This window comes from Phyllostomus hastatus, unplaced genomic scaffold, assembly GCF_019186645.2.
Source record: "Phyllostomus hastatus isolate PE091 unplaced genomic scaffold, TTU_PhHast_1.1 phas_scaffold_501, whole genome shotgun sequence".
Lineage (NCBI taxonomy): Eukaryota > Metazoa > Chordata > Mammalia > Chiroptera > Phyllostomidae > Phyllostomus > Phyllostomus hastatus.
In genome coordinates this window covers 10,360,770-10,374,965 of record NW_025334033.1, presented here as the reverse complement: position 1 = coordinate 10,374,965, position 14,196 = coordinate 10,360,770, and the positions used below count along the sequence as shown (strand labels likewise).

Here is a 14,196-nt window from a genome sequence, read left to right as displayed (position 1 = left end):
TTGGATACTATCATTCTCATTTTTCGGGTAAGGAAACCAAGGCTCAGAGATGTTAAGAAACTTACCCAAGGACACACAGCCAGTGAGGGGTACAAGCCAAAAGTATGGCTCCTTTCCCCATTGTTCCACTCTGCTCCCTCACACTGACATGCTCTCTTACTAAGGATGCAACCCCAGAGCACAGCATCTTTACTGTCACAGCTTTGGCAAAGGGACAACAGAAGGCATGGCTTTTGTTTTTGTCTTTTCTTGTGACAGGAAAAGAGATCTAGGAGGGAAAATAAGCATCTGTCTTCCAAGATGCGGCAGCAGATATTTAGAGTCAGCGTGCGTCCCAGGCCCACGGAACTGGAGAGCAGGGAGAGCAGAGAGTGGATTCGGCGTGTGCCCTGCAGGCCTCCCTTTCTCTTGGAGGGAGCACTTCTTCACTTAAACTAGCTCAGTGTGGTACCTCTGGCCCCAGCAGTTGTGTGAGGCCCCACAGAGGCTTTTGTTTGTGTTTGGATGTGTCTTATGTTTCGTATTTTAGCTTTTTAAATTTGAAACCATGTGTAGATTCTGTTTTTGACTTTAACACCATTCTTTGCAGCTCTGCGAAGCTTGTGCTCCCTGCCACACAGCCCTCTCTCCCCACTGTTGCCGTCCCCCACCTTCCCTGTCCCCAGGCCCATCAAAACAACCCAATGCACCCAGAGAGCTGAGGCTCCCTCCTCTCACGGAGCTGTTCCTCCTACTAGATGGAAAATCTTGCCTAGACCACGCCACACACTCCTGTCATCACAAATTCTTAATGCAATGGAAGGATAAACCAAAAGCAATAATTTTTTAAAGGGTTACGTACAGAGGGGAGGAAGGGAAGAAAATGATGGGAAATAAAACTGAATGTAACTGTTTGAAAATAGTTTGACTTCTGAATCATGTACATTTTTACAGAATTAAAAGCCAAAAGTCAAGAAAAGATCATTTTAAAAAGCAGCTGAAAGCAGTTTGAAGCAAAAGAACCCAACTGCACATCAAGTTGATGACATGACCACACCCATGACAGGAGTGAGCCCAAGGGACTTCAAATGTAACATTTTGACTGTTTACCATTTTTGGGTTATATCCTAAGGTAAAAATCCAAAACCATAATAATATAAACCATAAGAAATAGTAATAAAACCCTTTGCAACAGCATGGATGGAACTGGAGAGCATTATGCTAAGTGAAACAAGCCAGGCAGTGAAGGACAAATACCATATGATCTCATCTTCAACTAAAACATAATCAACAAAACAAACAAGCAAGCAAAATACAACCAGACATATTGAAATTAAGAATAATCTGACAGTAACCAGAGGGGAAGTGGGAGGGGATAATGGGGGGAAGGGTTTTTAGGAAACCAAGGGGGAGGGTGGAAGCAAGGGAGGGAGGTGGGGAAAAATGCAGACAACTATAATTGGACAACAATAAAATAATTAAAATTTTTTTCATTTAGAACTAAAAAAAGAAAAAAGAAAAATGAAATAATAATAATATTGTTCTTATTTCAAAACTTTGATATGTATATTATAAGATAAAGTAAATAGGAACTTATGTTAATGTCATTAGGAACCAACCTTGTTTTTATTGTAAAAAAGTATGTAAGATTATAAAATTGAATAATTTAAGTAACAACCCTGAAGTGTTAAGTTGAAATGAATATAAAACTTATGATTTATATTTGTCTCTTTAAAAAAACATTTCCTATCTCTCTTCACTAAAAAAAAAAAAACAAATACAAAATCAAAAACAAGAAGCAATAACAATCTTGTGAACTTCCCATCAAGAAGGAAGCATGGGTGAACATGGCTCACCTCTTTGTACAACTACATCAAAATTACAACTAAACTATAGTACAACCATCATTTAGAACTGTCAGAAATCGAGCTGAATGGAAGTCCTACAACTATGGAATTAAAGAAGAAACCACATCGAGATGGTAGGAGGGGCAAAGATGCTGAATGGGTTTGTCCCACACCCATGAGTGGTGGATAAAAATTGGTAGGGACATCTCAGGAGCGAGGTGTCCCAGCCCCATGCCAGGCCTCACAGCCCAAGGTTCCAGTACCAAGGAAGATAAGTCTCTATAAGTTCTGGCTGTAAAAACCAGTGGGGATTGAGGATATGGAAAACAGAAACTCCTGGAGTCCTAGGAAGTTCCTCTTAAAGGGCCCATGCACAGACTTACTTGGACTTACTCCCTGTGAACTCCAGAATGGGGGCAGCAGATTGGAGGGCATCAGAGACATACAAGGAGGAGATGAGTTGTTTAGCCTCAGGATGAGATCTGGGTAGCAGCTTTCTCCCAGACAGGGGTGCTGGTGGTGGCCATTGTTCCTTTTCTGAGTCCTCCCCCCACAGAACCAGCAGGTGGGCACCATATCTGAGGCTCCGTCAACCTGGCTCACACTGTTTGTCCCACCCTGATGATTCCCTGAGGCCCAACCCACCCAAATTTCAGGCCCACTCAATCTGTTTCCAGTGTTTTTTCTAAATGAAGGGCTTATCTTGGCCACTGCTTCAGATTTTCCTAAATTTTCTCAAACAAGCAGCATCTGGCTTCAGCAATCCCCATACCTCATGCTAAGTTTCCCCAGCCATGGCACTGGCAACAGCTGGTCTTATTTCACTGCTTGGCCTTGCCTGCACACCTCCAAGACCAGCACAAGTAGCAGCCATCTGCTGATTGCTTTGTAGCTTATGCTGTGTGACACCAGACAGACACAGGTGGCGGCTGGCCTTGTACATGTCAACAGCAATCAAGGCTCAACTACAATAGGAGGATGTACACAGGCCACATGGTGGGCAAACCTTCAGTACCCAGCTGGGTAATAGGGGAAGGCTGTGCCACTGGACACTATAGGACATTTACTACATTAGTCCACTCTACCAAGCCAGGAAGATGTAGCAGTTCTACCCAATACACAGAAACAAACACAGGGAGGCTGCCAAAATGAGGAGACAATGAAACATGGTCCAAATGAAAGAAAAGAACAAAACTCCAGAAAAAGAACTAAACAAAATGGAAACGAGCAAACTACCAGATGCAGAGTTCAAAACACTGGTTATAAAGATGCTCAATGAACTTAGTGAGGAACTCAGCAGCACACAAAAAAAAATCCAATCAGAAATGAAAGATACACTAATTGAAATAAAGAACAATTTACAGAGAATCAATAGTAGAGTGGATGAAGCTGAGAATCAAATCACCAATTTGGAATATAAGGAAGCAAAAAACAACTAATCAGATCAGCAAGAAGAAAAAAGAATCTAAAAAATGAAGATGGTATAAGGAGCCTCTGGGACAACTTCAGGTGTATCAATATTTGTATTATGGCAGTGGCAGAAGGAGAAGACAGAGAATAAGAAATGAAGTGGGGGGAGAAGAGGAGATGATATTCCTATTAACTGAGCCACCTGACCGGGGCAAGCTTTTTTTTTAATACCTCCATCGTTAAAATATTTTAATTTTAGATATAGAGGGGAAGGGAGGAAGAGAGAGAGGGAGAGAACCATCAATGTAAGAAAGAAACATCAGTTGGTTGCCTCTCATACATGCCCCAATTAGGGATTGAACCCATAACCCGGGCATGTGCACTGACCAGAAATTGAACACAGAACCTTTCTGTCCAAGGGGCAACACTTCAACCAACTGAGCCATACCAGCCAGGGCATCATTAAAATATTTTGAACATGCAAGTATTCTTGTAAGTTATAAGTTATACTAATGTATATTGTCCTAACATATAACGTACATTATAAAATAAACAAAAACATACATTTAAATGGATAGCCTACAACAGATATATGTAGCAGACTTCTGGTCAAGAACTTTCTAAAATTAATGACAGTTAGCAAACCACAGATCCACGACAAAGCATCAAGCAGAGTAAATACCAGTAAAACAAAACAAAACAAAATAAAACAAAACTACATTTAGGCATATCATTTTCAAACTTCAAATAATCAAATACGAAGAAAAAAATAAAAAAAAGAGACAAGAGGGGAAAATAAAAACCTTTCCTTTTGAGAAACAAAGATAAAAATTACAGCAGACTTGTCTTCAGAAACTCTACAAGCAAGGAAGATTGGATTGCTATATTTAAATTGGTGAAAAACAGCCCTGGCTGGTGTAGCTCAGTAGGTTGAGCATGGGCTGCAAACCAAAGGGTCACTGGTTCAGTTCCCAGTCAGGGCACATGCCTGGGTTGTGGGCCAAGTTCCCAGTGGGGGCCACATGAGAGGCAACTACACATTTATGTTTCTTCCCTCTCTTACTCCCTCCCTTCTTTCTAAAAATATATAAATATAACCTTTTAGAAAAAAAAGAAAGAAAATCTCACCAACTTAGAACTCTATATGCAGAGTGATTATCATTCAAAACCAAGGAGAATAAACTCCCAGACAAATAAAATCAGTGGCAATTCATTGCCAGTGGACTTGCCTTGCAAGAAATGTTTAAGTTCTTCCAGGAGAAAGAAAATGACGTAGGTCAGAAACCGAGACCTACATAAAAGAAGAGCATCAGAGAAGGAAAAATTTCAGGTAAAATAAAACTTTTATTTTTCTTATTCTTAATCTAAAGATAACTTTGTTTAAAGTAATAATAGTAACAACAGTGAATTGAGTAATTATAGCATAGAGATTAGTAAAATTAATGACAGTAATAGTATAAAGGAAGGAAGAGTAGAATGGGAATTTTCTATTAGAAGGTATTAGACTACATATATATATATATATAATGATGTAGTGTTATTTGAAGGTGGAATTAGATTAGTTTTAAGTGTGCATTGGAAACTCTGACCATTAACATTTTAAAAGAAGTATTATGATATACTTAAGAGAGGAGATAAAGTGGAATTATATACAATACTCAATTAAAACCAGAGAAGGAAGGAAAGGAAGGAAACAGAACAACTGCAACAAATAGAAAGCAATGACCAACATGGTAGATATTCATCCAATTGCAGGATAATCACTTAAATGTTAATGGTCTAAATACATCAGTTAAAAGATAACTATTGTGAGGATGAATTTTTAAAAGCCCAGCTATATGTTTTCTATAAAAAATCACTTTAAATGCAAAGATGCAGATAGCTAGAGAAAGACATACTATGCTATCACTAATCAAAAGAAAGCTGGAATATTAATTTCAGACAAAGCAGATTTCATAACAAGGAAAATGATCAGAGATAAAGAGATGCACTGCATAATGATAAAGGAGTCATTTCTCTAAGAAAACATACAACCCCAAATGTGGGTGCACCTAACAGCAGAGTGTTGAAGGACATGAGGCAGAAAGTGACATTTCTGAAAGGAGAAATGGATGAATCTAGTGTTGTAGTTGGAGACTTTAACACCCTTCCCTCAGTAATTATAGATTAAACAGGCAGAAAGTCAGGAAGAATATAGTAGACCTGAGTGGCTCCATCAGTCAATGTGATCTGATTGACAGTTACTGAAAGCTCCATTCAATGGTAGCAGAATACACATTCTTCTCAAGATCATGTACAACAATAGACCACATTCTGGGCCATGAAACAAACCTCAATGAATCTGAAGAACAGGAATCATAATAAGTATATTTTCAGACCACAGTGAAATAAAACTAGAAATCAATAAGATAATTGGAAAATCTCAAACTATTTAGAAATTAAACAGCATACTTCTAAATGACACATGGATCAAAGAAGAAGGGTCAAGAAATTCCTTTGTCAGCTGAGATGGGCAATGGCAATGACACCCAGAAGTGATGAGCACACCTACCACTCTGATCTTGGTTTCTAATAACTATTTTCCGATAACAGGTATCAGGGCTCCTTGGGAAAATGGTTGATTCTAGGACTGTGACAGGAAATACATAAAATGAGCCTGGAGCATCTTATAGCATCAGAAAGTAAGAGAGTACTCAAAGCAGAGAAACCTCACTACAATAAGGATATGTCGAAAGGACAGAAGTCAACCAAAAGAACTTCCAATGGCTAAAGTTGAAACAATCAGAGCAAGAAATAAAGTAATGTTTGATTATAACACAAAATACAAAATAAATATCCATGAATCCACATTGAAATAAATGAGTGATTGAATGAATGAATGAATAAATAAATAAATTCAGAGAATACACAAAGTTCCCATGCAGAATTCTCAATACTTTATGTAGATGAAGGGAGGTAGAACATAACTCCCACTTCTTTTTTTTAATTATATTTTATTGATTATACCACTACAGTTGTCCCATTTCCCCCCTTCACTCCCCTCCACCCTGTACACCCTCTCCCACCCACTTTCCCACCTTTAGTTCATGTCCATGTGTCATACTTATAAGTTCTTTAGCTTCTACATGTCTCATACTATTATTACCCTCCCCCCGTCTATTTTCTACCTACAATCTATGCTACTTATTCTCTGTACCTTTTCCCCCTTTCTCCTCCTCCCACTCCCTTGTTGCTAACCCTCCATGTGATCTCCATTTCTGTGGTTCTGTTCCTGTTCTAGTTGTTTGCTTAGTTTCTTTTGGTTTTGCTTTAGGTGTGGTTGTTAATAGTTGTGAGTTTGTTGTCCTTTTACTATACATGTTTTTTTTTAAATCTTCTTTTCTTAGATAAGTCCCTTTAACATTTCATATAATAAGGGCTTGGTGATGCTGAACTCCTTTAATTTGACCTTATCTGAGAAGCACTTTATCTGCCCTTCCATTCTAAATGAAAGCTTTGCTGGGTAGAGTAATCTGGGATATAGGTCCTTGTCTTTCATGTCTTGGACTACTTCTTTCCAGCTCCTTCTTGCCTATAAGGTCTCTTGAGAAATCAGCTGACAGTCTGATGGGAACTCCTTTGTAGGTTACTGTCCCCTTATCTCTTGCTGCTTCTAGGATTCTCTCCTTCATTTTTACCTTGGCTAATGTAATTATGATGTGCCTTGGTGTGTTCCTTCTTGGGTCCAACTTCTTTGGGACTCTCTGAGCTTCCTGGACTTCCTGGAAGTCTATTTCCTTTGCCAGAATGGGGAAGTTCTCCTTTATTATTTGTTCAAATACGTTTTCAATCTGTTGCTCTACCTCTTCCCCTTCTGGTACCCCTATAATTTGGACGTTGGAACATTTAAAGATGTCCTGGAGGTTCCTAAGCTTCTCCTCATTTTTTGAATTCTTATTTCTCCATTCTTTCCTGGTTGGTTGTTTCTTTCTTCCTTCTGGTCCACTCTATTGTTTTGAGTCCCAGTTTTCTTCCCAACACTATTGGTTCCCTGTGCATTTTTCTTCATTTCTTTTATGGTAGCCTGCATTTGTTCATCTAATTTGCGACCCAAATCAACCAATTCTGTGAGCTTCCTGACCACCAGTGTTTTGAACTGTGCATCTGATAGGTTAGCTATCTCTTGGTTGCTCAAAAGGATGAGTTCTGGGGCACTGATTTGTTCTTCTGTTTGAGCCATCTCTCTCTCTCTTTCTCTCTGTCTCTCTTTCTCTCTGTTTTTTTTTTGGTCTGGTCACTCCTGTTATGGTGAGGGGCGGAGCCTTAGGTGTTCACCGGGGCTGGGCACCCCAGTTGCTAGATTGTGATGTTGTATGTGAGGGCGGGGTTGAGAGGGAACACTGGCAGTAGCTTCATTCTCCATGGGACCTCAGTCCCTTTCCTGGGATCCTGGGTTGTGTGCTCTGCCCTGCTCCACAATCACCGCCTCACTGGGTCTGCCGGCTGCTGCTTGTGTACTCAGGGTCCACCTGCTGCGATCTTGTGCACCCCAGATGCCTTGAGCACTCCCGGTTGTCTTATGTGCCCAATCCTCCCTGTTCTCCATGCCTCGACCTGCGCCCAGCTTGCTCCTCTCTGCCCCTCCTACTGGTCTGGATGAACGGGTCTATTTCAACTTCTTGGCTGTCTGACTTCCATTCAGATAAATTCTCTATCAGTTCTGGGTGTTATTCTGCCTCTAAATTGTTGTTGTTCCAATCTTGGTTGTGCATGGAACTGTGCGTCCACCTATGCCTCCATCTTGGCCAGAAGTCTCATAACTCCCACTTCTTATGTGTGGGCTTATGTGACATTCTTCCCAAGAGTACAGCATGGAAAAGGAAAAAATGTAACTTCATAGCAGAGAAAAATGATAAACACTGTTTCAGCCAGTTATCAAGGTGAATAGGGATAGACAGGTTGACAGTCTACACAATGGGATGCAAGTGGCACTTTACCTCTGTGGTCTTCTTCCCCTGCACCTGTCAGCTCAGCCTGACCAGGAGAAAACCAGCAGAAACACACCAACTGAGGAACAGTATACAAAATACCTGACCAGTACTCAAAACTGTCAAGATCATCAAAACCAAGGAAAGTCTGGGAAACTGTCACAACCAAGAGTAGGCTAAGGAGATGTTACTACTAAATGAAATGTCATATCTTAGATGGAATCATGGAACAGAAAAGGAGTATTAGGTAAAAACAAAAGAAGTCTAAATAAAGTATGGACATCAGGTAAGAATAATGTATCAGTTTTGATTAGTTCATTGTAACAAATGTACAAGAGTAATTTAAAATAATAATAGGAAAAAATGGATGCAAGGTACACAGGAACTCTCTGTACTAACTTCACCAGTTTTCTCTAAATCTAAAACCATTCTAAAATTGAAAGTTATTTAAAACACAACTGGTTCAAATATTTTTCCATCTGCTCCAGTTCATCAGCTTGCAGACCCACCAGGATGCACACACCCCACCCACCTTGGAGCCCACTGGTTTAGACAGCTCTGTGCCTGTTCTAAACACAGTGAACCTTTTGGGGGTTGTAAGTGCCTCCGTGCAGGGGGAGGCCCTTGTCCTGTACATCCCCAGGTACTTGTATCCATTCAGCTGGAAGCCATGGGCTCCTCAGTTACACAGTAAAGTGTCCTTGGGCAAACTGCTTCTCCCTGTAAGGAGTCTGGCTGGTCAGCAAGGACCTCTCTGTTTAAACAGCAGTGACACATCGCTAAGGATCCAGCCTTTTGTGAAAGGTTAACAAGGCAAGTCTCCAGCCTTCTGTAGCCTCCTATTTCTTAACTGTTCACTATCTTCCACAGAATTCTCCTTGAAACTGTGAGCCTTGGTATATACTCAACCCCACTTTCTGAGAAGATACTTGCTTCCAAGAAGAGACATGATAATCAATTATGCTTACTACTTTACTATAAATTTAAGCCAGTGCATTAACTCTCTTGAAAATATTTCGTCTCAGGGACCTAAAAATATTATGATCATTTCTAGTTCAAGAATAGAAAATAACATCAGTTTCAGGAGCAAGCAGGAAGGCATTCTGAGGGCACATGGGTAAGAGAACCTTGATACGCCACCTGCTCAGAGTGGGGACCCACAGGAGTGGGGACCCATGGCCCCAGGCTCTGGAGCACTTGACCTCCCAACCCCAGGAGCTGTCTCGAGAAGCCTCTCATCTCCCATCCCTACCTTTGGCCTTTTCCACATGATAGCCTTCATCTTGGTTTTCTGGCTCAGCTCATGGGAGCCCAGGGCCTGCACACCGGCTGGGAACACACGGTCTTCAAAGAGGCACTTCTGAGCCAGACACTGTTGCTTGAGAATGACAAAATCCTGCCCCTCAAACTTAAGGGGCTGTGTGATAGTGCCCTCTCCGTTTCTCCTGTCCCTCTCTCGAATCACACGGTCACAGAAGAATCCTGGCAGCATGTAGGGCATGGTGACTGCTCAGGAAGTGGAGCTGGGCCTTTACTGTGACATCTGTCCCACTGCACCCCAGTCCAGGCCTAATCCCCTGGTGAATGGGTCGGAGCCTATATAGCTCCTCCACCCTCAGCAACGTGATGCAAATGAACGCAGCCCAGAGAGAGGCCGTGGTCAGAGTCAGCAGCTTTGGCTGGAGGCCCCTGAGCCCACGGTCAAGGGGCAACACCATGCCAGTCAGTAGGGAGTCAGTGAGGGTAGTGAAGGGCCAGAGACAGCCCCAGGACAGGCCACAATGGCCTTAGACCTTTAGGATACCTCCGTCAGCCTTGCTGGGATTCTTTCTTTAAAAAGCGAAAATATAATTACAGAGACGCTTGCCCTGCCTCAGCAAAAGACATGCATGCCTTTGACACTGGTGGCCAATGGGATATAGCATGGGGCCTTCAAAACATGCTGTATACACTAATCCTATACAGGCTGCTGAATGCATAGGAGGAATCTGCTCCAAGCCTTTGTCTGCGGTTAATGAAGCCTTCATTCTCTTGACGTCCCTGACCCCTCGCCCCAGTGGCCTTGACTAGCCGTTTAGGGACTCTAAGCTGTTAGAGGGGTCCAAAGGGTAGGTGAGTCAACCTCAAATGAAAGTCCCCATCAGAGTGGGACCCAGTGACAGTGAACAGACAACCACAGTTGCAAATTCAGGGCTTATGAGGCAGAGAATGTGATGGGTGGGGAAGAAGAGTAAATGTGTGTCCAAATTATATTCACAAGAAAGCTCAGCTTTTTCGAAGTTTCACTGAGCATAAATGGGCAACTCTGGTGTGAGAGCAGGAAGCTGGTGCAGGTGGAACCTCGCTGCTGGCAGCCCACCCACCGGGAGGAAGCAGTCTCCCTCTCCACCCGTGGGCTCCTGTTGGCCTTTGTGTACTCTGTGCTTCTTCAAGTGTGGTCGTTGGACGACCAACATCAGAATCACCTGGGACGTCAGTGTAAAGTGCAGACTCCCAGGGCTGCTCCCAGACCCAAGGATTCAAATATTCTTGGTAGGAGTCCGGGACTTCACAATTTAAATAAGCCCACTCTTACCTCTTCTGGAGCCGGAAACCCTGTCTTTAGCATCACGGGTTACCATGATAGCTCAAAATAATTTTTGAGGTCAGTCCTTTTAAGAAACAGCACTATTTTTGTTCAGTTTATACATGAACAAAGCTTTTAAAAATCAAAAATGCAAAAATACATAGAAGAATAGCAGTTTCTTGCCCTGTCAATCCCTCTCCTCAGAGATGGCCACTTTCAATTCTTTTAGCTCATACTTCTGGTATTACTGCTATATTTTTAAATATAATAATATGCTTACATTATTACTTTTTAATTTATTATTTTTAGAAAGTATCAATAGAGTTCCTATTTTGCTGAATAAGATTTAGGCCTCTCACATTATACCATGTCTACCATCTTCTCCACACAGGTATGTCATAACTTTTGGTAAAATTAAAATTCAGTATTTACTTTAGTATGATTAGGAAAATATCATTCAGTTCTTAGCTAGGTGGTATCCTGTGCTACATTTTCTTTCTGTATAAATGTTTCCTTTCTCATATTCTTTATAATTCTCTTATTTTTCTATGTATCTATCAATGCTTTTCCCCAGCAATAGCTTTTCCAAAAACAAACTTATCAGATAACTTGTTCCCCCACCAAGGCCTTCCCTGTAGCCCCTCCTGGTTCCCCTCCAGTCCTGGAGCAGGGGCCTGGTCCTGACCATGCCCTGCACCTGGGTGGAATCTCATTTCTAGAATTCTAAGCCTTGTTTGGTTTACTCCTTGATTTTATTGGCACACAACTGGCAGCTTCCTAAGAATGGGTGCATGGGAGGTAAACCACCTAAGTCCTTGTCTCTTTAAGTCCCTGTCTAGTCTGCCTTTGCACTTGATTGAGAATTTGGCTAGGTATTTTAGGTTTAAAACCAGTTCCCTTCAGAATTTGTAAGGCATTGCTTCATTGCTTCCAGATTCTGGTGTTGTTGAGAAATAGGGTACAATTTTGATGGACATTCCTTTGTGTGTGCCCTGTCTTGTCCCTCTGAAAGCTTTTAGGGTTTCCACCCTCCCTTCCAATTCCAAAGCCACATTTATGTGCCTTGGAGTTAGTTTATTTTAAAATTCTTTGTGTTGAGCACTCAGTGACTCCTTTTGATATAGAAACCTTTGTCCTTCTTTCTGGGATATTCTTATATTGTCTTTGATATTTCTCTCCCTCTCAATTTTTTTGGAACTTCTAAATATTAGATGTTAAACTTCCTCTAATTTTATTGTATTTTCCTATATTTTCTGTTCTATATTCTAGATTTCTTTGATTTTATATTTTAACCCTGCTATTGAAACTTTAAATTTCAGCTATTAGTCTTCTAGCTTTTTGTTATAAAAATTTTCAAACTTACAAAACAGCTTAAAGAACAGGCCCCTATATAGCCTACATCTAGATTCAACAACTGTTAATGTTTTGCCATCTTTCTTTTACCTATCTATATATGTCTATACAGACTTTTTTTTTGCTGAACCATTTGAAAGAATGTTGTAGGTATTATCATACCTCACACCCCAATACTTGGAGTTGACTTAGGATACAGCAGGAACCTCCTAAGGACATGACCGCTCTGCAACTGACTATAATGCCATTATCACTAAGAAAGTTAACTATTGTCCTCTAATGTTATCCAAGATCCAATCCATATGCTAATTTCTTAATTTGTTCCCCAAATGTCTTTTATAGCTGCTTTTATTTTTGAACCAGAAATCGATGAAAGTTTACATATTAAAATTTAATAATTCAATAATTGGATTAGGCGACATTGAAGTGAGAATTAGTGAACTGGAAGCTAGATCAGAAGAAGTCACTTAGAACACCACACAGAGAATCAAGGAGATGAGAAATTTTAAAAAAGGAAATAAAAAAGGAAGAGAAGAGATTAAGCTATGTGTGGGACAAAAGCAAGGCAATTCCAGCACATATCTAATTGGAGTTCTAGGAGAAGATAATATAAAATACAGGGAGAATTAATATTGAAGAGATTTGCTGAAATTGTTCAATGAGTTCAACTCTCAGAATCAGGAATCCTAATGAATCACAAGTAGTAAGAGTGTAAAGTACTATGTGTTTAGAGACAGCAGAGTGATATCACAGAATAAAACAGGCAGAAGATCGTAAAAGCAGAGGGAAAAGGCATACAGCCTGTTAAGGGACAGCAGCTGTGAAGAATGACTGCTGACTTCAACCCCAGTGTAAAGTAGGAGACAGCACTGGAATCAGCCTAGGACTGATTACTCAGGAAAACTATTTCAAGAGTGGGAGAAAATTTCATACAAATAAACATTGGGAATGTGTACTACAAATAGACCCTCACTAAAGGAACCTCTAAATAATGTACTTTAGGAAAAAGTAAAATTATTTTAGAAGGAAAAGCTGAAAACTCTGGAAGAAACAGTAACCAAAAAAATTGGTAAACATATGTAAATCTAAGCAAATATTGACTAAGTTAAACATTATATTATTTTCTAATTTTTGAGGTTGAAAAGTGAAGATAGAGCTAAAGTTCTGGAAAAACAATGGCACGTTAGGAGAGGAGTGCTTAGTGTTAAAGTGCTGCGTGGTTTTCATGCTGTTTATAAAGAAAACTGTTGACTACTTCAGGCTGTATGAAGATAATAGTATGCTAACAATTTAGGGCAACTACTGAAAAAATGAATATTCAATAACTTCCAAACTAATAGGAAGGAAAACAATTAGAGAAAACACTTTTAATCAATTTTTAAAAATGGAAACAAAGAGAAAAAAGGAACATTTAAAAAGCAATACAAACAGAAAGGTTATGTTAGATGATAGAAATAAATTCAAAATATGTCAATACTCATAATCAATGTAATTAGACTAAAGTGTTCAGTTAAAAGGCAAAAGTTTTCAGATTGCCTTTAAAAAAAAGATTTATAAATAGTTTCTAATAAACATGCCAAAGACATCAGGATGTAAAAATGTTGGAAGTAAAAGAATTTTAAAATATCAAGCAAAAACTTACCCCCAAAGCCTGTGTACCTACATTAATATCCAACAAGATTGACTTTAAAAAAAAGAAAAAAGGCTTTTGTAGAGATAAAAGGAGGGTCACTACAAATTCTGAGAAAAATAATTATTACTACTGTATCAAAAAGCATTTCAAATGATCCCTTGGTTTTTGAAGAGGTTGCATCAGTGAATAAAAATCTTCTTTTGAGAAAACACTGGTGAAATTCTACCACATATTTAAGGAACAGGCAGTTTTCATCTTATACAACCTGTTCCATAGAACAGAAGAAGGAACATTCCCCACTCATTTTATGAGGCTAGTGTAACCTGCATAACAGAACGGAACAGCACAAGAAAGTAAAATAATAAGCCAATCTCACTAATCATATATGCAAAAACTTACATAAAAGGTTTGCAAAACAAAATGTAGCAATGTGTAAAAAAG

At 39.9% G+C, this 14,196-nt stretch overlaps 1 protein-coding gene across 4 annotated transcripts in view; it reads right to left on the bottom strand.

The window, feature by feature from the left end:
- Positions 1 to 14,196, bottom strand: part of CAPN3 (calpain 3) — a 47,111-nt gene that overhangs the window by 23,436 nt on the left and 9,479 nt on the right. The gene's annotated exons all lie outside the window — the stretch shown is intronic.